The sequence below is a fragment of the Pleurodeles waltl genome, chromosome 1_1 (assembly GCF_031143425.1).
Source record: "Pleurodeles waltl isolate 20211129_DDA chromosome 1_1, aPleWal1.hap1.20221129, whole genome shotgun sequence".
Lineage (NCBI taxonomy): Eukaryota > Metazoa > Chordata > Amphibia > Caudata > Salamandridae > Pleurodeles > Pleurodeles waltl.
Window position 1 is genome coordinate 794,511,821 of NC_090436.1, and position 24,032 is coordinate 794,535,852.

The window sequence follows — 24,032 nt, forward strand, 5'->3', positions numbered from 1 at the left end:
GAGTGCCTCCACGCTCCCTCAGAAATTAGTCTGCACACAAATTTGTTTGCTGCACAATTTTCTGAAGGAAGTCAACATTAAAAAATAGATGGATGTAGTCGACTGGCAAAAAGTTAGCTGTATCGACTTTACATCCAGCGTCACCAGTAAAAGGTGGAATTTGGGGCTGAACTAAACAGGGGGGCTGCCAAGAGAGCACTCTCTCTGTGCTTGCGGCCGCAAGCACCTGCTCTCTGGGTTCGGCTAACCCAATGTTGTCCCGCTGCCAGAATGTGCTTGCGAAGGGACAGCACGACTGTCGTCATTGTCTCCTTCAGACTCACTGGAAGAGGTGGGACTCCGCCGACTGAAAAATCACTCCCAGATTCTGCCCCATTGTCCTCTCCCTCAGATGCTGTCTCAGTATCTGCTGTCTCAGTCTCTGAGCCTATATCAGAACTGTCCTCCATAACCCGAGTTAGGGCTTGATCAGCAGTCATCCAACGAGACGCCATCTCTGCTACTGGCTAAACTGTCCCTCTAAATTACTAGCCTACGTAGAAGGCAGATAGGGCCAGATGTAGGTACGTTGCAAATTGCGAGTTTCAATTTGCGAGTCCGACTGACTCGCAAATTGCAACTCGCAATTTGTTATGCAGAAAGGTGTCTCAGACACCTTCTGCAACTCGCAATGGGGTCGCAAAGACCCACCTCATTAATATTAATGAGGTGGGTCGCAGTTTGCGACCCCATTGCGAGTCTGGGCACTCAGGGGGATGGTGGCCTGCTGGAGACAGCAGACCACCATGTCCGTGACTGCTTTTCAATAAAGCAGTTTTTTTTTTCCATCTGCAGCCCGTTTTCCTTAAAGGAAAACGAGCTGCACTTGGAAAAAAATACTGAAACCTTTTGTTTCGGTTTTTTTCAGAGCAGGCAGTGGTCCAAAGGACCACTGCCTGCTCTGAAAAAATATTTTTGTGATCATTCACAAAGGGGAAGGGGTCCCCTGGGGACCCCTTCCCGTTTGCGAATGAGTTACCATCCACTTCATGTGGATGGTAACTGCGATCGCGTTGCGAGTCGCAAATAGGAAGGGAACACCCCTTCCTATTTGCGAGTCGGAAATGCATTTTGCGAGTCGGTTACGACTTGCAAAATGCATTTCTGCATCGCGTGAGGGCTTTTGCGCCTCGCAAACGGCGTTTTTCACCGTTTGCGAGGCGCAAAAGCCTTGCTACATCTGGCCCATAGTCACAAAATTGCTCGTGGGTATGATGTGTACAATAGGAAATGTCATCACCTTACCTTCGCTTCTTCTCCAATTCGGCAGATTCTCTGAAAACACTGATGAAAACAAAAAAGACTGTATTACTTCACCTTACCACATACCCATCATCACAGCCTTCAGCGCTGGTGGCACCCAGCGCGACAGTCATTTTTGGTGCTCTGCCTCCCATTACCTCCTCTTCTAATTCCCTCAGTACCACCCAGCAAAAGTTCTGCTCATATCTCCATAGTCCCCCTCGCATAACATTTGTTTTAAAGTGCAGGTAACGCTTGCCTTTACTAATCCACTCAGCTAAATACGTATAAATGTATATCCTTTGCAGTAGGACAATAAACCATCTGCGCTACTTTGTGGCAACTGCCACTAGAGAAAAGACATACATGCATGCATATATATATATATTTTGTGAACAAGAATCTCACTGCACTCCATGAGGTTCAAATTAACATGTTTTATTTCAAGCAACAGCCACCTATGCGTTTCGACTCTCAAGGAGTCCTGATCACGGTAAATGAGTCCCTCTTTTCTGTCATTTTTTATACTTGCAATAAAACATGTCAATTTGAACCTCGTGGAGTGCGGTGAGATTCTTGTTCACAAAATATTTTCGAGATTGGTCTTCTCCGTCACCGAGCACCGGCAGTGGAGTGCGCCATGCAACAATCTTTTGACCAATTTGTGTTGTGTATATATATATATATATATATATATATATATATAAATATATATATATATATAACTTTTATGTATGCGTGTGGTTTCCCTGGGGGGACAATTGTGGCTCCCGGAAAACAACACACAAAAGAAAAAAAAAATATATATATATATATATATACATATATACACACACACACATATATATATATATATATAGAGCGAGAGAGAGAAAGCAAGACACTAAGGGCCAGATGTAGCAAAAAAACAAATTGCGAGTTTCAATTTGCGAGTCCTTCCGACTCGCAAATTGCAACTCGCAATTTGGTATGCAGAACGTTGTCTCAGACACCGTCTTCTAGTCGCTATGGGGTCGCAAAGACCCACCTCATTAATATTAATGAGGTGGGTCGCAAATTGTGGCCCCATAGCGACTATGGGCACTCGCTAACATGGGGGCCTGCTGTAGTCAGCAGACCTCCATGTTTGTGACTGCTTATCAATAAAGCAGTTTTTTTTTTTTTTTAAGTGTAGCCCGTTTTCCTTAAAGGAAAACAAGCTGCACTTAAAAAAAAATCCGAAACCTTTAGTTTCGGAATGTTTTCAGGGCAGGTAGTGGTCCCTTGGACCACTACCTGCCCTGAAAAAATATTTTGTGGTCCATTCACAAAGGGGAAGGGGTCCCATGGGGACCCCTTCCAATTTGCGAGTGGGTTACCATCCACTTCAAGTGGATGGTAACTGCGACTCCATTTGGGACCGCATACGCAGTCGCAAATGGAATTGCATACCACTGCGAATCGCAAATAGGAAGGGAACACCCCTTCCTATTTGCGATTCGGAAATGCATTTTGCGAGTCGGTCCCGACTCGCAAAATGCATTTCTGCATAGGAAACTCCGGTTTGCGACTCGCAAACAGCAATTTTTGCCGTTTGCGAGTCGCAAACAGTTTCCTACATCTGGCCCTAACTCTCTACATAATTTTTTTTTTTATACATGTGTGCTTTCCCTTGGCAAAGCACTCATGTATAAAAAAAAAATAGAAATGGCCCCATAGAGGGTCACCCTAAAGGCTGATACCCAACATTTTCAATTTTTTTTAAATATAGTTTAGTTTTCCCTGGGGGGGGCGATCGGGCCCCCCCACGGAAAACTAGATACTTTTTTTTATCCCCTAGGGGTCGGCCCGTGTTCAGTGTGCCGACCCCGCCATTTAGTTTTCAATTTAAAAAAAATAATAATAATAATAATTTTTTATCTGGGGGGCGTGATCGCCCCCCAAAACAGGTATTTTTATAAAAATAGTGCCCCAATGGGGCTGGGCGGCCCTTTTACAAGGGGGCCAACCCCCCCAAAGAAGATCCCTGGTGTCTAGGGGCGTTTCCTGGCCATGGATCACAGCCGTGCTGAGATCCATGGCCAGGAAACGGTGCCAGGGAGGCATCGATGGAAAGGGGAGAGTCTCCCCTTTCCATCGATGCCTCCCTGCCATCTGGGGAGGCAGTTTTAGCCTTTTTTTCCCCACCGGAGTAGAAGAGGACGCTTACCTGCTCCGCTTCTGCTCTGCTGGGGAAAAATGTGACGTCAGTGCGCCGCGAGGCGGGAGGGGGGCAAGAGGGAGACACGGAAGTTGTTCCACATCTCCAACGGGGGGAAAAAAAAAAAGCCGCTGGTGCATTGCACCGGAGGATTTTTACCCCCTTCCCTGGTGTCGGCCACTGGTTGTGACCCGCACCAGGAAGGTAGTGCAGGCGTCAGCCAGTGGCGGACGCCCGCACTTCCGGGGTTAAGAGGACAGGCTGTGTTGTTTTTCTGATGTACTTGTTTTGTTTTTTGCCACTGGTAGGCAGGTCTGGTAGGCGGGGTCTTTACGGACATGCCTTGGGGGGGGGAGGGTTACGGATGCACGATATGAGACGTCAGGGAATTTGGAAAAGGAACAAAGGGAGGAAAGGGCAAGGGGAATTACAGAAGGTGGACAGCTGGGCAGATGGGTACTGGATTGGTCGGGTCAGGGGGCATGGAAAGAGGTTATTGATGAGGGGTGAGTTTTTGTAGAGGGTGGGGTGGGTTTTAGGAATTTTATGTATTAGTGAGGCATTGTAGTTTTGTAAGGCAAATGCCAAGGTTATTATTGTTTCCAGACCTGTTCTATTAAAGCAGCCTTTTACCCCCATTTAGAGTGTTGTGGTTTGTGCGCTGTTTCGCCCGAACTGCTTCTTTCAACCGCAGCTGCCTATCACCCCGCGTCCTTCCTCCACCGCCTCCTATCCCAGGCTGACTTGACTCGTGCCATAAGGTAACTTCTCTCCTCGAAAGCACAAGGCATAGCAAACTTCCTTTTCACAATGCTACTACACACCCTCTGACATAACCGTAGCCGCTCTTCAATAGTTTCCACTTGCAACATTCCCTGCGCTCGTCACTCACCGCATCTCTCTTCAGCAACGTCCTCCCTCCTTCCCGATTCTGATGCACGGTGGTATGTGACACCCATGCGCTTATATACCTAAAGCAATCACCTAACTGAAGCCACCTGGTTCAGACCCGCGTTTTTTTCAAATAGTAACCGCATACCCACATCGTTACAATTGCCTACAAGCATTATTTTAATTGACCCAACCCTAAGAGAGGTTAAATAAAGTATGGCCACATTCTCACATTAGAATAATTTTTGTTATCACTAGAAATTATTATACAACATATGTTCTTCAAAAAGACCTAATACAAATAAAAAATGAAAACAATTACAATTAAAACACCCTTCCTTAGTAATCGAACCCGTGGTGACCATAATGACACTCTTTGATTACACTTACCTTTGCACTATCTAGCGACTGCGAACTTCTTAACCCTTCATTCTAGCTACTACAAATATCAAATGATATAAAATAAAAATACACTTTGAGGATTAAGTCCGCTTTTGGGAATTGAACCCATGTTGCTGAGGATGACCAAGGCAATCTCGTATTCTCTCGCATGCCACCCGACCAACTCCCCTGAGCTCATTTTCGTGCTTGCCAATACTTGTATACTTTCACTAAATAAGCATATGTATACATTCCAGATTTCTCTCTAATGGCAACAAAAATCCTTAATACAATTCCTTGAAAATTGTATTTTTAAAATGTTACCAGTTGGGTTATCTAGTCCAGGTTATAATCCAAGAATAAAGGAACTAGGATTCCTTATGGAGTGCAGCCTTTTGTGGCACGACAAGCAGGACTGTAAAAGTGCAGTAGAATTTGGATTATAACCGTGCCTAATTGCTCTATTTTGGTTTGATAAGTGATAGGTGAATACCCCACTCCCTAGCAGTAATGGATGGTTGCAAATGAATAAGAACCAATAGATATTGCTGTCACGAGGTAGAGAATACCATTTTAGTAATGTTCCTTAGCACAATGTTTTAAAAAAACCTTGAGAGATTAAATAGGGAATTGGGATCATAAATAGGGTGACTCACCCGCTTAGTGACGCTTAGTGGCCCGTGGAGGTAAAATTATTTTTCATTTAGAGACAAGAATTGAGGACACTTTGTAGGAGGCTGGCCCTCTATGTAGTGAAAAACTAGGCACACTGTGCAGAGGGTCCCGGAAAACATAGGTTGGTTTACAGAGGTAAAAACTAGACTACCTAATGCTCTAATTTTAATGGTAGCTTGGTCGAGCAGTTAGGCTAATCTTGGAGAAGAGCAAAGCATTTGTTGTACTAACAGTATCAATAAAGCAAGGCACACACTTAAAAGAATAAGTCGAGACCAATTTACAAAAATACTTCAGATTTGTAGAAATGTTTTTAAGACCAAGGACATCAAAATCGGGTAAGTACTTTTTAAGTTATGAATTTTTAAAGTTTTAGCAAAAAAAGTTTTTGGTGTGTAATTATGCCACAGGAATCAATGGAGGAATACTTCAAAAATGCATATGAAATCAGGCAATGCACTTACCAATGTCTCCTTTTACAGGTATGTTGAGGTTGTTAGTGGGTACTATAGACCAGCTAGAAAGGTTTAGGCGGTTCCCAGTTTCGGCGGGAGCAGCTGCAGAAAGGCATTGCAGCTGGTGCCAGGCCACTGTGGGGGACCACTTGGAAAACCACTGCACTGGTGGACTTAAAGGTAAGTCTGATGGGTCTCCTTGGAGTGTTGAGGTAGCAAGGGCTGGGGGACCCTTAGGGCACAGCTGGATCTTTGGTGCAGGGCACAGGGCGGCCCGGTGCAGAGCAAATAGGTGAGCCAGGATCTGTGCGCAAAGGTACCCTTCGAAGCAGGAGGTAGGTCACTTTGAGGATCAGCAGGGGCACTCTGGTGGGAGCTCTTGGTGTTTTCTGAAGGCCATCGACTGGGGCTTTCTCCTGGTCATTTTGAGGTTCGGAGTTGACTGTTCTTCTGGGTGTCCGACGTTAGGTGACCATTTCCTGGGGCAATAGTGCGGTTCATCTGCTGGAGGGCACAGTGTCATCAATTTTGGCACACTTGCAGGTTTTGTCCTTACAGTTTATCAGGAGTAGTTTGGATTGGCTGCAGCATCCGTTACCTTGGTCAGCAGCTGGTCAGTGAAGTGACTTTCACTGGGTGTTTGGTCATCATTGCAGAAGAAGAGACCTTTGGCAATTGTTGAAGTGTGGATGTCCTCTGGGGGTTTGTAGAGACTGCCCAATGTCCAAGCAACCCCTCAGTGGCGATTGTCGAGTCAAGAGTGCTGCAGCAGAGTTTGGCTCCTTTTTCTTAGTGCAACAGGACTTCAGTTCTCGAGCTTTGGACCTTCTTTGTTGCTGGTCTTCTTTTGTCCTTGGAATCTGATTTTCTAGTCTAGGGAGGCCCACTAAATACTGTATTTAGTGAGCATTTAGGGTAGTACCTAGTAGTGACCAATGGGCCATCTACCTTAGGGTGGCTACACCCATTAAGTAACCATTTCCTGTAGGCAGAGGTTACTTCCCTACACCTGATTGACTATTTTCCTTCCAGGCAAGATGGAGGAAAATGAAATGGGGGGGTCACCTCTCATACAACACCTTAGGGATGGTACAAGCTGGGGATGACCACTCCTCCTGATCTTTGTGTGTTTTTCCCGCCTTTGCTCCAGCCAAAAGTAGGGTTTTGCAAGGGGGTTGCTATCTGTTGCTAGCAGCAGGCTTGGGGTCAAGTTTCAAAGGACAGTAGCTCTTTGAAGCTTACCAGCAGGGTAATTCTCATTCCTGTGGGAGGGGTGATAGCACCTCTGCCCAGAAAGGGCTTTGTTGTGGGACACAGAGAACAGGATCACTCACCCCCGGGTTCCAGAATCTTGTCTGTTGGTGGCAGACTGGTTGCGACCGGCCAGCAACCATGCCAGGGTAGTTAGCTTTTGCAGGGGGGTACCTCTAAGGTGACACTCGGGTATATGTTGTAATACCAAACAATCCAGAGTTCAGAGTAGCCATCATGTAGCTGTGAAACTCGTACTGACCAGCGGCCAGCACATGTATTAAAACGGCTGCCCTGTTTACTTACTATGTCCCAGGTTTGGCAGGGACACAGTAAGGGCATATTGCTCATGCACCTATTCCCACACAAACAGTATAGTGCAACCTGCCTTAGGAGTCCTGCCAAAGGGGTGACTTATCTATATTGCATGCAGCATGTAGTGGAGAGGGCACACAGGTTGTGTGCCATGTTGAGTGTGCATTTTAAATTGCATCAGAACATTCAGCCTGCAATGGCAGTGCTGGGTGCTTCTAGATGCATGGCCCTAGAGGGTGGCACAATCTGTGCTGCTGCCTTCAGGGGCATACCCTTAGTACCACATGCCTTGGGTACCTAAGTCCCATTTACTCGGGACTTATAGTGACAGCTAACTGTGTTGCCAATTATGTCAATGCATCATAACAGTTTTAGGGAAAGTTATCTGGCCCAGGGAACCTGGTTAGCAGGGGCCCTGGGCACTAACAACTTTGAGACTACATCAAATACCAGGCAAAAAGTAGGGGGAAACCATTACGAAAGAGTCCTTTTCTCACACTGCCCCCCAAATGTAAGAGGATTAAACTACCTCTCCCTAGTTCGACTTGAAAGTCCATTCCCTGTATGGAGAATGACCACCTAAGCAGTTTGGGGTTTTTACCCTTCATCTGTTGTAGCCATCTGAGAGGCCTGTTGTCTGTCTGAACTATAAAGTGAGAGCCAAACAGGTATGGCTTCTGCTTCTTCAGGGCCTTCACACAGCAAAGGCCTCCCTCTCTATGTCACCACATTTTTGTTCCCTAGGGAGTAGTCTTCTGCTTATAAAAGCAACAGACTGGTCATGTCCGTCATCATTTTTCTGGGCTAGGACCACACCTACCCCGACCTCTGAGGCACCTGTTTGGACAATAAACTGCCTGGAGCAGTCTGAAGCTTGTGGGACTGGAGCAGCACACATAGCATTCTTCAGAGAGTCAAAGGCCTTTTCACAACTAACTGTCTAATTTACCTTTTTGGGCATTTTCTTGGTTAGCTGTTAGGGGAGCAACTATGGTGCCATAATCCTTCACAAATCTCCTATAATACCCAGTCAAGCCAAGGAATACCCTGATCTGTGTCTGGGTTGTGGGACATTCCCAAGCCAGAATGGACTGAATCTTGGTTTGGAGTGGTTGAACTTGGCCTCCACCAACTAAGTGGCCCAAGTAAACAACTTTACCCTGTCCTATTTGGCACTTACTGGCCTTGATAGTGAGGCTTGCCTTCTGCAGAGCCTCAAGGACCTTTCCTAGGTGGATCAGGTGATCCTGCCAGGTGGAGCTATATACAGCTATGTCATCTAGGTAACCTGCACTAAAGGATTACAGCCCAGCAAGAACTTGGTTCACCATCCTTTGGAAAGTGGCAGGGTAATTCTTTAATCCAAAGGGAATAACAGTGAACTGTTAATGGCCACTAGGAATGGAGAATGCTGACCTGTTCTTTGCCCCTGGGGTCAAGCCAATCTGCCAGTACCTTGATGTTAAATCAAAGGTACTCAGATATTTGGCTGCCCCTAGTATGTCAATGAGCTCATCAGCTCTTGGGATTGTGTGTACATCAGTTTTCATCACAGCGTTGAGGGCCATGTAGGCCACACAACTCCTAATTTCCTTTTTCTCTCCTTTAAAGTGAGGTTTGGGGGTTATAATTCTTGGGCTAGCCCAGGGACTCTCTGAGGGTTCAATGACACCCAAATCCAACATCTTTTTGACTTCTGTTTATATGCTCTTCCTGACATGGTTTGACTGTCTGTAAAGTTTGTTTTTGACGGGCAAGCTGTAACCAGCATCCACATCACGGGTGCACCAATCAGCCTTCCCAGGGGTCAGGGAGAATAGCCCAGCATACTAGTTGTGGACTTGCCTGCAAAAAGCCTGCTGTTGTTCTGAGAGGGTGCCTTACAAGACCACTCCATCAACAGAACCATCTTGTGGGTTGCTGGAGAGGAGATCAATGAGAGGCTCACTCTCTTCTTCCTGTCCCTCATTTATGCCCATGAGCATGGTCACATCAGCTCTGTCATAATAGGGTTTTAGGCAGTTGAACTATATGATTCTTTTGATGCTTTAGCAACTGTCTAAGTTCAGCAAATAAATGATTTTCCCTTTCTTTTTAAGAATGGGTTAGGGCCCAGCCCATTTGTCATGGAGAGCCCTTGGAGCAACAGGCTTTAACACCCAAACTTCCTGCCCTGGTTTGAACTCCACCATAGCAGCTTTTGCAGCTCCTGGCTGGACTGAAGATTTTGACTTGCTTTCTCCATGTACTCTGCCATCCTTGAATGTAGGCCAAGTACATAGTCCACAATGTCTTGCTTGGGCTCTTTGTGAGTTTTCTCCCAGCCTTTCCTTACAGGACTCAGTGATCCCCTAACAGGATGCCCAACAAACGTCCTTCACTTTTGGGACATTCCTGGCCAGTAAAAGTGGTTAACCAACCTACTCCAAGTTTAGTTTTGGCCCAAATGCCCAGTTAGGGAAATGTAATGGGCTACAGTGAGGAGAAACTCTCTGAACTGCTGAGGTACTACCACGTACTGGTTGCACCAGGCTTGAGGTCTCTTGCCTCAGTGAACAGGAGTCTATGCTCCAAATAAACCCTGTGGGTACCACTGACACTACCCTTTCTTCTTGTGCAGCTTGCTGCCTCAGGCCTTCAAGAGTGGGACAGGTTATCTTCCCCTGGGGCAGATCCTCCCCTAGAGGGTCTCTCTGGGCCCAAGAGATCTGGATGGTAAGGCCCAAACTCTGCACACTCAGTTCCCTCTGGGAATGGCAAGTCCTCTTCCTGGGAAACTCTCCTTTTTTTTCTTTGAAATTTACTCTGTGCCCTAGTCTTCCCACAGGCCCATTCTGGGATCCCAAGCATGGCTGCATGGGTCTTCAGTTCTTCATCCCAGGGGGAATGCTCCAGGTCATTTCTAAGCAGGCAATCTACTGGGATGGATGAGGACACAACCACTTATTTCTGCCCTACTACTCCCCCCCAATCAAAGCTTACCATAGCCATCGTCAACATTGGTGACAGGATAAGACGTCCCTATTAGGTACTGATTTGAGAGGACCAAGTGCTGAGTTACCATGGTAACACTAGCTCCTGCATCCCTCAAGGCTTTGACTTTCTCCCCATTAATCAAAGGCTGCCTGTATTTTTGCATATTACTTCACCATGCAGCACAGGATAACTCTACCCCTCCCTCAGTGACTAATGTTGCCTCTGTGGGATCACTGACATGGTCAGGCCACACCTCTGATCCCATTGGGATTATTAGCTACTGCATTTACTGCAGATTGACTAAAGGCATTCTTTTTGTTTTTACAGCTAGGATCTCCAGTTTGGTGTCCTCTATTTTTGTAATCATAGCACTAAGGTGGTCATTACAACCCTGGCGGTCGGTGTTAAAGCGGCGGTAAAACCGCCAACAGGCCGGCGGAAAAAAATTGAATTACGACCGTGGCGGAAACCGCCAACATAGACAGCCACTTTAACAGTCCGACCGCCATGGCGGTACAAACAAACACAGCGGGGGTAACCGCCAACAAACAGGCGGAGGACAATGTACTGCCCATATTATTACAAGCCACCAATCCGCCACCTTTTCCGGGGCGGATTCACTGTGAACAAAAACACGGTGGAAACAGGACTTGGAAGGGAAAACGCTCACCTCTACACATCCCACGAGGAACCAGGACGCCATGGAACCAGAACTTCAGATTCTTCCAGCCCTTATCTTTCTGCTCCTCTACCAGGAGCACGAACGCCGGCGGCAAAGACCACTGTGAGTACTGCACCTATGACACAGGGGAGGGGCGAGGGGGGAGAGAAAAAACAGTGACACACACGCAACATGCAAAACCCCCACCCCCACCCTCACCCACGACAACACACACACCAATACATCATGATACATCACAGTTACACCCCCGAAACCCCCCCCCCTAGGAAGAATGCAAGGACAAAAGGAAATGAGTCGAATGATTGTAATATATACGAAGATAGTAATCAAAAATATATACATATATTAAGATATTCACACTATAAACAAATATATACACCAAGAATCCAAGTCCAAGTTATTCCTCTATCATAGTCCGTGGACCACTGGGCCCAAAAGGCATGGGCGAGGCCCACACTCAATACCTGAACAAGACGGAGAGAACACTGCTGGGGCATCAGATAGAAATAAAAGAAGCACCTCAGGGGGAAGGGAAGGGGGGGGCACCTCAGCCGGATGAGTGCATGACGCCAGATCCACGAGGGGGCTCCATGCCCATTGATGTATCCTGAGGAGTGCAAAGCCACAGTCTCTCAAGTCTCTCCAGTGGGTGGATTGCCCACTGCTATATCCTGGGGAGTGCAAAGACAGTCTCTCAAGTCTCTCCAGTGGGTGTGTTGCCCACTGCTATATCCTGGGGAGTGCAAAGCCACAGTCTCTCAAGTGGATAACATTCTCCACTGGTTTCTGGAGGGGGCTTTGTGCCCAGAGTGCTTCATCCTGCCAAGGACAGAGGTAGTGGATGTGATACTCCACTGGTTCTGGAGGGGGCTTTGTGCCCAGAGTGCTTCATCCTGCCCGTGGCAGCCTCAGTAGCATCAGAATCATTGGAGCTCACTGGCCTGCGGTGCTGCTGGCGGCGGTGTCTTGGGCAGCGGTGCTGTTGGCGGCGGTGTCTTGGGCAGCGGTGTCTTGGGCAGCAGGGCTGGTGGCGGCGGTGTCCTGGGCAGCGGGTAAGGTAGCGGCGGTGTCCTGGGCAACGGTGCTGCTGGCGCGATGTCTTGGGCAGCGGGGATGGTGGCGGCAGTATTCTGGGCAGCGGGGATGGTGGCGGTCTTGTCCGCCGTGCAGATCTTCCCAGACTTGCTGGTTTTACTGTGCCCCTTCCCCACCTTGGATGGATTTCTTTCCCTCTCCCGCCGGGCACTGGCCAACCTTTTATGCTTTACAGGTGGGGGACTGTCCGTGCCTGGCGCACTCCAGAAGCCGGTTACTACTGGCACCACTGGTCCCGCAGATGTTGTGGCTGAGGTGCTGGGTTGGGACCTGGAGAGTCGGGCCCTAGGAGACCGAAGTGGTGGGGAAGGTGAGGGAAAGAGGTCAAGGTTGGACAGGAAAAGTTTCTTAGGAACACTGGACGGGTAGATGGAGGGGGTTTGGGAGTGGAGGAAGAGGTAGTGGTTGTAGGAGGTGTACGTTTGGTGACTTTGGGTGAAGGTGCATGGGCTGGAGGCTGTCATGAGCTGGATGGCTGTTGGGTGGGTGTGTGCCTGCGTTTGTGTACCTTGGGAGGTGGCCTCACAGACACACTGGGAGAGGACACTGGGGACGTGTGAATGGTAGTGGGGGTGGTGACTGCACATGAGCGGGGTGTGGTGGTGGGTGTGCTGGTGATGGAGGTAGTGGCTGACGATGTAGTGCATGCAGGTGTGAGTGTAGACGAGACAGGGAGGGAAGAGGGATACGAGGAGGAGGGGGACACATTGGAGGGAGTGGATGTTGGCGTGTCTGCATGTGTGTGATGCGTGCGTGAGTGCCTGTGGGATGTGTGGTGCTCATGTTTGCCAGAGCTTCCCTTGTGTGTTGAGGTGTGTGCATGCTGGTCTGATGGTGTGCTTGGGATAGGCTGAGGTACAGGGGTTTGGGTCTGGGTGGAGGAAGTTGGAGGGGGGAGGCTAGAGACAGGGACAGTGGCTGCCATCAGTGCTGAGGCCACAGTCTGAAAATCTCGCTGATGGGCTGCCTGACCAGAGTGAATGCCCTCCAGGTATGCATTGGTTTGTTGCAACTGCCTCTCTACACCCTGGATGGCATTCAAAATGGTAGACTGCCCAACAGTGAGGGACCTGAGGAGGTCAATGGCCTCCTCACTGAGGGCAGCAAGGCTGACAGGGGCAGGGGCTGAGGTGCCTGGGGCGAAGCAGATGCCCACCCTCCTGGATGAACGGGCACGGGGCAAATGCTGAGGGGCTGCTGGGATGGCGGGGCTGGTAGGGGGGTTGGCAGCTGTACCTGTAGATGCGGGGGGCACAGATGGGCCCGCCACCGCAAGGGAGCTCCCATCAGAGGAGGAGTCCGTATAGCTGGTGTCAGCTCCTGTCCCCGCCGTGGAGCTCCCCTCGCCCTCTGTCCTACTGGTAAATTCAGACTCCATAGTGTCGCCCTCCAGGGCCATGTGTTAAGCAGCTCCCTCCTGCTCCGTTGCCACTGTTCCTCCGCCTGATGATGCTAATGCACACAATAACAGGGAGACCACAAAAAGGGGGAGAAGACAGAAGAAAGACATGTTGAGTGCATGCAATACCGCTACCGTTGGCGGACACTACAGTCACAGAAGCCCTGTGCACTACGCCGCGCACTTGGAGTTCCCTATTCAATCCCAGGGACATGGGTTACAAGGCTATGCCAGATTGCTGCACACATGGATGTCACAGGAGCCTGACTAGGTGTAGCTGGCACTGTACACAGTTGGGGTGGGGTGCCACAGGGCCTGCCTTAAGAAGGGTCCTTGCCTACTAAACCCACCCTGCCCTAGGGGAACCCACAGCCCACCTCCCCCACCCTGACACCTACAGTGTACACTGAATCAGCAGAATGAGAGTGTACTCACCCCCTTGGGGCTGCTGTGATGCCCTCAAGCGCCCATCCAACTCCGGGTACGCCACCGCCAGGATCCTGAACATCAGGGGGGTCATGGTGCGACGGGCACCCCTCCCACATTGGGAGGCCATCCCCAGCTGGGCCTCCGCCGTCTTCTTGCTCCAGCGGCGAATGTCCTCCCATCTTTTCCAGCAGTGTGTGCTCCGTCTGTGGTAGACCCCCAGGGTCCGGACTTGCTTGGCGATGGCACGCCAAATGTCCTTCTTCTGGTGGGCGCTGACCTACAGGAATAGTACAGGGGAAAAAGATAAGTTATTACCGTCCGCACCGTCACAGTCATTGGCCCGCATCCCTACCCTTGGCATGAAGCACATGCACTCACCGTTGTTTCATGCATGCCCCATTCCCCCCCCTATCTTTCATCCACACCACTCCACACAGGCATTGCCCATACAGCATGCTCACAGTGTACTTACCTGTTTGTCTGGAGGACCGTGGAGTAGCGTGTACTGGGGGAGGACCCCATCCACGAGTTTCTCCAACTCCTCCGTGCTGAAGGCAGGGGCCCTTTCCCCAGACACAAGAGCCATTGTCTCTTTCAGACTGAGATCACAGCAGCACTTGCAGTGTAGGTCCTCTCCTGTTGAAGATCAGGTATCAAGTGATTGAACAGAGAGAAAATGGTGGTCACGTCCGCGGCAGTGCATACCGTCACCACCGGCGTACATCGTCATTGGCTCCTGGGACCCATAGGGTCCAATGTTAACCAATGCAGGATTGCGCCGCGGTCTTCGACCGCATACCGCAACGGTGTACAACGCCAGCGCAGTTACCTCATATCCCATTGTCCCACTTTCATGGGCCCACATGCCATTAATTTGGACTACGTCACACATATCTAGGCCTTGCCTAAACACTCATACAGGCATATGTTGATTTGCTAATATTTCTGAGTAAGCTGTGTTTACGTACCTCAGAGTTGGTGGACTCTCTGCTCGCTGTTCTCCTCCATAGGCACCGTCCGCTGGGGCATGTGAGGAGATGGCGGTGTACAGACCGCTGGTGGACCTATCAACAATGGAGGAGTGATTATCACCTACAAACTTGATCGTGCCATAATCCAGGAACTGTGTGCCCAGTTGGAGCCAGACCTGATGTCAGCTAACCGCCATCCCACAGGAATCCCCCCTCAAGTGCAGGTGCTGTCAGTACTCCATTTCCTAGCAAGTGGGTCTTTTCAAACAACAGTGGCCATAGCATCAGGGATGTCCCAGCCTATGTTTTCCAACGTGTTGTCCAAAGTGTTGTCTGCCCTGCTGAAACACATGCGGAGCTACATCGTTTTCCCTCAGGTGGAGGATTTGCCTACAGTGAAAGGTGATTTCTATGCCCTGGGACAAATCCCCAACATCATAGGTGCCATTGATGGGACACATGTGGCCTTGGTCCCCCCCGCAGGAGTGAACAGGTTTACAGAAACCGGAAGAGTTACCATTCAATGAATGTGCAGATGGTGTGTTTGGCAGACCAGTACATCTCCCATGTGAACGCCAAGTTTCCTGGCTCAGTGCATGATGCTTACATCCTGCGGAATAGCAGCATCTCTTATGTGATGGGGCAACTCCAGAGGCACCGTGTGTGGCTATTAGGTGAGGACATGGACCCTATACAGTGTGGATAGTTGTCTGGGTCTGGGGTTGTCCCTAAGGGTTAGTGTGTGTCTAACAGTTGTCCCTCGACATTTGCAGGTGACTCTGGCTACCCCAAGCTGTCATGGCTACTGACCCCAGTGAGGAATCCCAGGACAAGGGCAGAGGAACGCTACAATGAGGCCCATGGGCGAACTAGGAGGGTTATAGAGAGGACCTTCGGCCTCCTGAAGGCCAGGTTCCCGTGCCTCCATAAGACAGGTGGTTCTCTATTCTACTCACCAAAGAAGGTATGCCAGATCATCGTGGTCTGCTGTATGCTTCACAACTTGTCTTTGCGACGACAGGTTCCTTTTCTGCAGGAGGATGGTCCAGATGGAGGTGTTGTGGCAGCTGTGGAGCCTGTGGACAGTGAAGATGAGGAAGCTGAAGAAGAGGACATAGACAACAGGAATACGGTGATCCTGCAATACTTCCAGTGAGACACAGGTAAGAAGACAACACAGCCTGCTACATCTGATTTAATTCTACTACCTCTCATCTGTCTGTCATTTTCACCCAGTGTATGGTCACTGAGTTGTCACTTTCCCTTACGATTTCACAGATGTGGGTCCCACTGTGTGACATCTGCTTTGTTTACGCATGGACTAGTGCTGTGTGACATAGGTATGTTGACATAACATTTGATATAGCATTTTGCCACTGTAATTGCAAATACACATTTTCGAAAGCACAGACTGACTCCAGATTGTTTTTTGATTTAAGGGTGTTTATTTAAGTGCTCAATAGTGGACGGGGTTGTAAAATGGTCAGGGCTGATGGTAGAGGAATGTCCATGGCAGAGTCCAGTCTATTAGTCTCACAGGTGCATTGTCCAAAGGGGCATAGGAAGTGGAGCTGGGGCAGTTTAAATATGGACAGGGTGACAAAGTGGGACAGAAGGATGACAATCAGGGTGGTCTCATTTCTTAGCGGGGGTCTTGGCAATGTTCTCTGTCTTTGTCCTGGATCTCAGGGACCGTTTGCGGGGTGGTTCTCCATCTGCAGGGGGTGGGGTGCTGGTGTGGTGGTCCTGTGGCGGTGCCTCCTGTCAACTAGCGCCGGCGGAGGTGGTGGGCAGTTCATCGTCCAAGCTAGTGTCAGGGGCCCCTTGTTGTGCCACAGTGTCCCTCCTGGTGTTGACGAGTTCCTTCAGCACCCCTACAATGGTGCCCAGGGTGGAATTGATGGATTTGAGTTCCTCCCTGAACCCCAAATACTGTTCCACCTGCAGCCCCTGGGTCTCCTGAAACTTGGCCAGTACCGTTGCCATCGTCTCCTGGGAATAGTGGTAGGCTCCCATGATGTTGGAGAGGGCCTCGTGAAGAGTGGGTTCCCTGGGCCTGTCCTTCCCCTGTCGCACAGCAGCCCTCCCAGTTCCCCTGTGTTCCTGGGCCTCTGTCCCCTGAACCGTGTGCCCACTACCACTACCACTGCCCCCAGGTCCCTGGTGTTGTTGGGGTGGTGGGTTAGCCTGGGTTCCCTGTAGTGGTGGACACACTGCTGATTGACGTGTCCTAGGGACAGAGGTATGGGCCCGCTGGGTGGGTGCTGCGCTGGTGTTTCCAGAGGGGACAAGCTCTGTAGTGGCCTGTGCCAGTGTGAGGGGAACCGACTGTCCCGAGGTCCCAGATGGGCCGGGCTGGTCATCTTGATACAGTTGGACAGAGCTGCTGCCATCACTGTGGGCCTCTTCTGTGGGTGGAGTGGACATATCTGGACCCTCCTGTCCGGTGACATTGGGTAGGGGTCCTGCAGGGGTGTAAAGGCATGATTATTGCACATGTGTGTGCCATGGTGTGCAATAGGTGGGTGACCGTGTACCCCAGTGCTTGCATTCCTGTGTAGGACCTTGTGTGATATTGGTTTAGGGGGTGTATGGGTATGTGTAGTGGCCATGCATTGGTGATGGGTGTCCATGCTTTGGTGTTACATGCAGGGCTTGAGTTTGGGATGTGTGGTTTGTGATTTTGGGACATACGTGAGGAGTTGGAGTGATGAGGGTGCGGGCGAGGGTGGGGGTATGGGATAGCATGCAGGTGGGTGGGGGATGTTGTAGTTAAGATTTGCCTTACCAGAGTCCATTCCTCCAGCTACTCCTGCGAGACCCTCAGGATGCAGTATAGCCAAGACCTGCTCCTCCCATGTTGTTAGTTGTGTTGGAGGAGGTGGGGGTCCGCCGCCAGTCCTCTGAACTGCAATGTGGTGTCTTGAGACCACGGAACGCACCTTCCCCCGTAGGTCGTTCCACCTCTTCCTGATGTCATCCCTAGTTCTTGGGTGCTGTCCCACTGCGTTGACCCTGTTCACGATTCTTCACCATAGCTCCATCTTCCTAGCTATGGTGGTGTGCTGCACCTGTGATCCGAATAGCTGTGGCTCTACCCGGATGATTTCCTCCACCATGACCCTGAGCTCCTCCTAAGAGAACCTGGGGTGTCTTTGCAGTGCCATGGGGTAGTGTGGGTGATGTGTGGGGTGGTGTGTGTTGTGATGTGTGGGGTGATATTTAGAGGTGTGTTGTGTGAGGTGCGTGGATGTTGTGTGAGTGATGGTGTTGAGTGCCTGTGGATGCTAGTTTGTAGATGGTGGTGTCTCTCTCTGGCCCTCAGTCGCAATTGTGGTCGTAAGGGTTTGTGGGTGATGTGGGTGTGTGTTATATATTGTATTGGATGTGTGGGAGTGGTGTGTGTATGTGTATCAGGTGTGTGTATTTGGAATTGTCCAATGTGGTTGTGTTTTGTAAATGTGTGTGCATTTTGAGCGCGGCAGTGTGTACCGCCAATGTAATACCGCGGTTGAAAGACCGCTGCGTGGATTCGTGTGTCGTGATAGTGTTGGCGTATTCCTGTTGGCGTGACGGTGTCGGTTTTGTTATCGACAATTTATTACTGACCTTTGGTGTGGCGGACTTGTGTGGGTGTCTGGATTTTGGCAGATTCCGAGCTGTGGGTCACAATGACCGTGGCGGAATTCCGCGGCAGTGTGTTGGCGGTCTTAGGCACGCCAATGTTGTAATGACCCCCTAAGTCTTGTTGGGATCAAAGTTCTTTCATTTGAACCCACCTGTGCAGGTGTCGGGGGACTTTGACAAGACTCTTTATTTATTTTTGGCTCCCATTTTTCCCTTGGGGGGCTTTTTGGCCTCTTTCATTTGGTCTCTCCCACCAGTGGTAGTTTTGGTTACCCTTGTCTTAACCCAGTGGTCTGCCTTCCTCCCCAGCTCTCGAGGGGAAAGTGTACCTTGGTCTACCTGGTATTGATGTAGGCTCTCATTGTAACAATTACTCAGCAGATGCTCTTTCATGAATAGGTTATACAGCCTATCATAATCTTGTACCTTGTTACCAGCTAACCAACCACCGAGCATTTTTACTGAATAGTTCACAAACTCTACCCAAGTTTGCTCTGGGTATTTCGAGCCTCCCTGAATTTGAGACTACATCAACTACCAGGCAAAAAGCAGGGGCTAACCATGACAAAAAAGGCCGTTTCTCAAACACTTGTCATTTTTAGGATCCTGTGTCATGGGGAGTATACAAACAAGGACAGAAAAGTAAATCAGATGCAACCGGTAACACACATTTGAATTCAGCTGCTTAGCCAAGGTGAGATAATGACTCATAATATAGGAATCCAATTTAGATTATCACAAGTAGAACATTCTTTCAACAAACAGCTTACCTGCATAATAATTCAACAGATTTGATGTGAATAAGGTGAATGCAAATAAAACCTTTTAATGGTCCTGCCAGATGAGGGAGTAAATTATTTCCTTACATTGGCATAAATCTACTTTATTTGTAGAATACATAAATGCTCTGTAATATAAAGTAGCTGTGAATTGTTATTTACAGGAATTCAGATTTCAGAAGATTGTTATATTTCATGGCCTGAAGATGTATTGTTGCTATTTGTGGATTATATAAACAGAAAGAAAGAATCATTGCTTCTAAGGGAATTACTAACAGCCTGAGAGGTTGTGTTAGCTATGGGCCACTGCTGCAAATATCTAACAAAAACAGATTTGTAGTGTCCCCTGGGGAGGCCAATGCAACTGGTGTCAATCTGTTGCTAGTGTAATTTACAATATGGGATGTGCATTATATACATACGATTATCGCAAATGAATTATTAATAACCAGGGTGTGCATTGGTTATCAATTCTGGTTCTCTATTTCAGTATGTTTGTGTATGATAGTTTTCTTTTTGTGGAAAATGAGTGATGTGTTATTTCTGTATTGTGTAAACAGTCCTGAAGGAGCGCAGTGTGCTCGAAACATGTGTTGGCTGTAGTTGCTCTGTAAAGAGATACAACAAGTGATAAAATAAATAAAGAATAAAAGAAGAACTACAAAAGAGTTTAAATTGTGTGATTTTGGTTACATCTCAGTATTGTTAATTTTGTATTAGTAATTACTACAGTGATGGGGACCAATGCACTGAGATTTTAGCACTGGGCACAATCCCATCACCCAAGTATTGCGGAACCCAAAAAAAAAAAAATATATATATATATGCCACTAGGTAGTTATAGTTAGAAGCAAGATTCAAAGAGCATTTTTTGTTTTGCTACTAACTTTGGTGCCACTTGACGAGTCTTCACGAAATTTTCCAAGAAAAATATGACACTTACTTCCACTGCTGTCTGAACAGTTTTGGGGTAATCTGTCAAGCGGGGCTGAGGAAAAAAGGGGGGTCCCAAAATGTGTTTTCCTGATTCATTTTTCCATAGGGATTTTGAACAGCGATAGCACCAAAACCACTGGACGGGATTACACCAAATTCGGAAGAAAGATAGTTCTTGTCCGGAAAGCACCCTTTGTGTTATTTGGTGTAATCCATTCAGTAGTTTTGTGAGAAATTTAAGGAAATCCAAACTTGTATATCTAGGGATGTGAAGGATTCACAACCCCTCCCGATCTCGTGTTGAGATCTGATTTGCTGCCAACACTTAAACTAGGAAGTGTTGGAGGCCATCCTGGGATTCAGCTTCATCTGAGTCCCACAAAAAAATTCAAAAAATGAAAAGGGCCGGGTAAAGTCACCCTGACCCCTTAGCTCTGGTGGTGGGGTCTCCAGGGCTAAAAATCATTTTTTTTAAATTCACGGCAGTAGTCGCATTGGAACTGTGAATCCACTGTAGATTTTTTAAAAACAACAAAGTGCAGGGTCCCGCGACTTGTCTTTTTTAAGCCCCTGGGTGGGCTAAGTCCTGGGGGCATTGATTTTTTTAAATAGGGGGGACCTCTTGGCCCCCAAGCGCCCCGGGGACCACCACCTCCCTGGGGCTATTTCTGAAATATGTGCAGGGGGGCCAGAGGCCCCTCTGCACCCCAGGGACCACCACCTCCCCAGGGCAAAATACTTTTATTACGTGGGGGAGGCCCGATGGTCTCCCCCACAGCCCCGGGGACCACCACCTCCCAGGGCAATATATATTAATATATGTCCGGGGGCACATGGTCTATCATGCCCTGGGACTACCACCTCCCCGGGGAAATAGTAAATAATGAAAAGGCGGTCTGTTTTAGACCCCTAATCCCTGGGGACCACCACCCCGTGGCTATCATGTTGTAGAGGGCCCACACAGCCCCCCTCAAGGAGCCACTGATGGTCCTGGGGATCGCCACCCCCCAATACTGGTTCCTTTCTATGTCCTGGTGTGCCCACCCCAGGGATATAGTAGTTTGCTGTGGCTTGGCTGTAGTCATAGCAAACACTCCACTTTTTGGCAACGGGACCTGTCACACAGGCCACGCAGTCAAACGGCAGAGTTTTCATCTCTGTTCCCTGCACGCAGAGATGTGTGCAGGGAACAGAGATAAAAGCTTTGCTCCAGCAACCACGGAGCTGCTACTTAAAGCAGCTCCTTGGTTGTTGGAGCAATGGGACAGCGGGGGAGGCCTTAATGCTTACCCAGTGGTCCCAGATAGAACATAAAGGGCCAAACATCATTTAAAAAAAGCAGGGACCACAAGGGAAGCTTTGAGGCTGCTTTTACAGTCCAATATAGCCAATAAAGGACTGAAAAAATTAAATAGCTCAAGTGTGAAGGTCACAGTCCTTCACACTGAGGCCCTCATTACGACTTTGGTGGCATTTCCAAAGACCGCCAAAGCTGCTACAGCCACCAGACTGCCGTATTTGGAGTTGGTGGAGGACTTCTGCCCATTTATGGGTGGAAGTCTGAGAGGGGGGTGCATCGCCAGCACCACCACGTCAGCAAGACTCTGCCCGCCTTATTACAAACCGTAATATGGCTTGGTGGAGTCTTGCTGGTGTATTGGTGCTGGCAGTGCAAAACCGCCAGGACCCATCCCCTCCCAGACGACCAGCTTGCTGGAAAAGGTAAGGTGATCGTCCTTAAGGGGGGGTGTTGAGTGTTGGGGCATGTGTGTGGTGTGTGTGTGTGTATATGTGGGAATGGGGGTGTATGAGTGTGTGTTTGTGAGTGAGTTAGTGGGGGTGCCTGTGTTCAAATGTGCAGATGAGGGGGGTGCATATGTGTGAGTATGGGTATGTGAATGGATGTTCACGGTTGGGGGGTCTGTGTGTGCATGTCTGCGTGTGTGAGTGCGAATATGCGGAAGGGGGGTGTAGTATGCGTGCGAGTATGCGGAGGGGGTGTAGTATAAGTGCGAATAGGCTGAGGGGAGAGGGTGGTGTGGTATGAGTGCAAGTTTGCGGAGGGGGTTGTGAATGCGTGCGTGTATGCGATTGAATGTGAATGCTTGTGTGCGTGTGAATGGGGGTGTTCGTGTGCGCGTTTGCATGGGTGTGACTGAGTGCCTGTCAATGCGTGAATGTGAATTTGAGTGTGCGTGTTTGAATGTGTGTCTCTGAGTGAATAGGGGTGTATGTAGTGGGTACGTAGGTGAGTGGAGTGCATGTTTGTAAGAGTGTGGATGTGTGTGAGTGCATGTGTGTGTACGTGTGGGTGTGTGTGTGCCGGTGACAGGAACGGGGATTCCTGTCGCCAGGTGTGTTTCCACCAGGGTTTTCATTGCGGGGTGACCGTCACGAAAAGCCTGGTGGTCTGCAGCCTCTTATTCCAACCGGCAGGCAGAGGCTCACCATCGGCCACATCGTTGCGATCACACTGGCGGGCCAGGCGACGTTGTGGAGGTTTGGCTTCTGACAAACCCCACAACTTGTAATGCAGCGGTCTTTACCACAGGCTCCGCGGTGGTAAAACCTCCACAGTGAGGCTGGCGGTCTAATGACCGCCAGCCTCAAAATGAGGGCCTGAGTGTTAAGGGTTTGAGTCCTGGTGATTTCCCTCCTTTATTTTATTTTTTTAAATATTTAAGGCTCATACTAAAAGGTGATCATACTCTTTTTAATTAACAAATACATTTTTCTTTTCAATTTGTGCAGAAATATCTCATTCTGAATATATATTCCATCAAAGCCTAAAATACTCTTTATCTCTAACTCTCACTCTATTTCTCTCTCTTTCAACCACCTTCTCCCTCTCACACACCCACTCAGACCATTATACAGCCACTCACAGACTCACTCAGACACTCACACACCCACTCACAAATCCACTCAGACCCTTGTGCACCCACTCACAGCCCCACTGAGATGCTCACGCGCCCACTCAGATACTCACGCACCCACTCAGACTCTCACACATCCACTCACAGACCCATTGACATCCTGATGCCCCAACTCACAGACCTGCGCAGACACTTACTCACCCACTAAGACACTGATGCATGCAGTCTCATACCTAGAGATTTTTTACAGCTACATCCCGAGATGCATCCTCTTATACCTATTCTCACACCTAGGGAGACAGGCTGTGGTCAACTCTCGCCATGCACAGCCAAAGGACTGTGCACAGTCTGGGGTTAGATGGTTAGGGGGGTTGACTACAAGGTCTGTCTGAAGGTCCAGCCTTTGCTGGCAAACCCTGCCACGCATGGTCAAAGACTGTGCACGGTGCAAGGTTGGGTGCTTATAGGGGATTGGCCTCAGGATCTGGCATCAGGCCAGGCCATGTGGCCAACCTCCGCTGCGCATGGCCAAAGGCCGAGCACAGCAAATGTTGGATTAATGTGTAGTATTGAAAATTAGTATATATTTTAAAAAAATATACAAATTCTCTGAACAAACCAAAGGTTACAGGGGCGATATAGTTAGGAAATAGAATTTTAAAAAAACATAGAAATTAACTTTATAAACAAAGGTTACAGGGGTGTTATATTTAGCTTCACATTTTAAACTTACAAAACCATAGAAATTCACCAGTTACAGTTAGAGTTATCTCATGTAACTATAATTAGTTTCCCAAGGTAACTATAACTCACGCGTTCACCATGCACTGCTAA

The 24,032-nt window shown here is 48.8% G+C and overlaps 1 non-coding gene across 1 annotated transcript; it reads left to right on the plus strand.

Moving 5' to 3' along the window:
* Positions 1 to 21,474: 21,474 nt before the first annotated feature.
* LOC138292188 (small nucleolar RNA SNORA64/SNORA10 family) lies at positions 21,475 to 21,592 on the plus strand. Its single transcript, XR_011202609.1, has one exon. It is a non-coding gene; the product is annotated as a small nucleolar RNA SNORA64/SNORA10 family (small nucleolar RNA).
* The last annotated feature ends 2,440 nt before the right edge of the window (positions 21,593 to 24,032 follow it).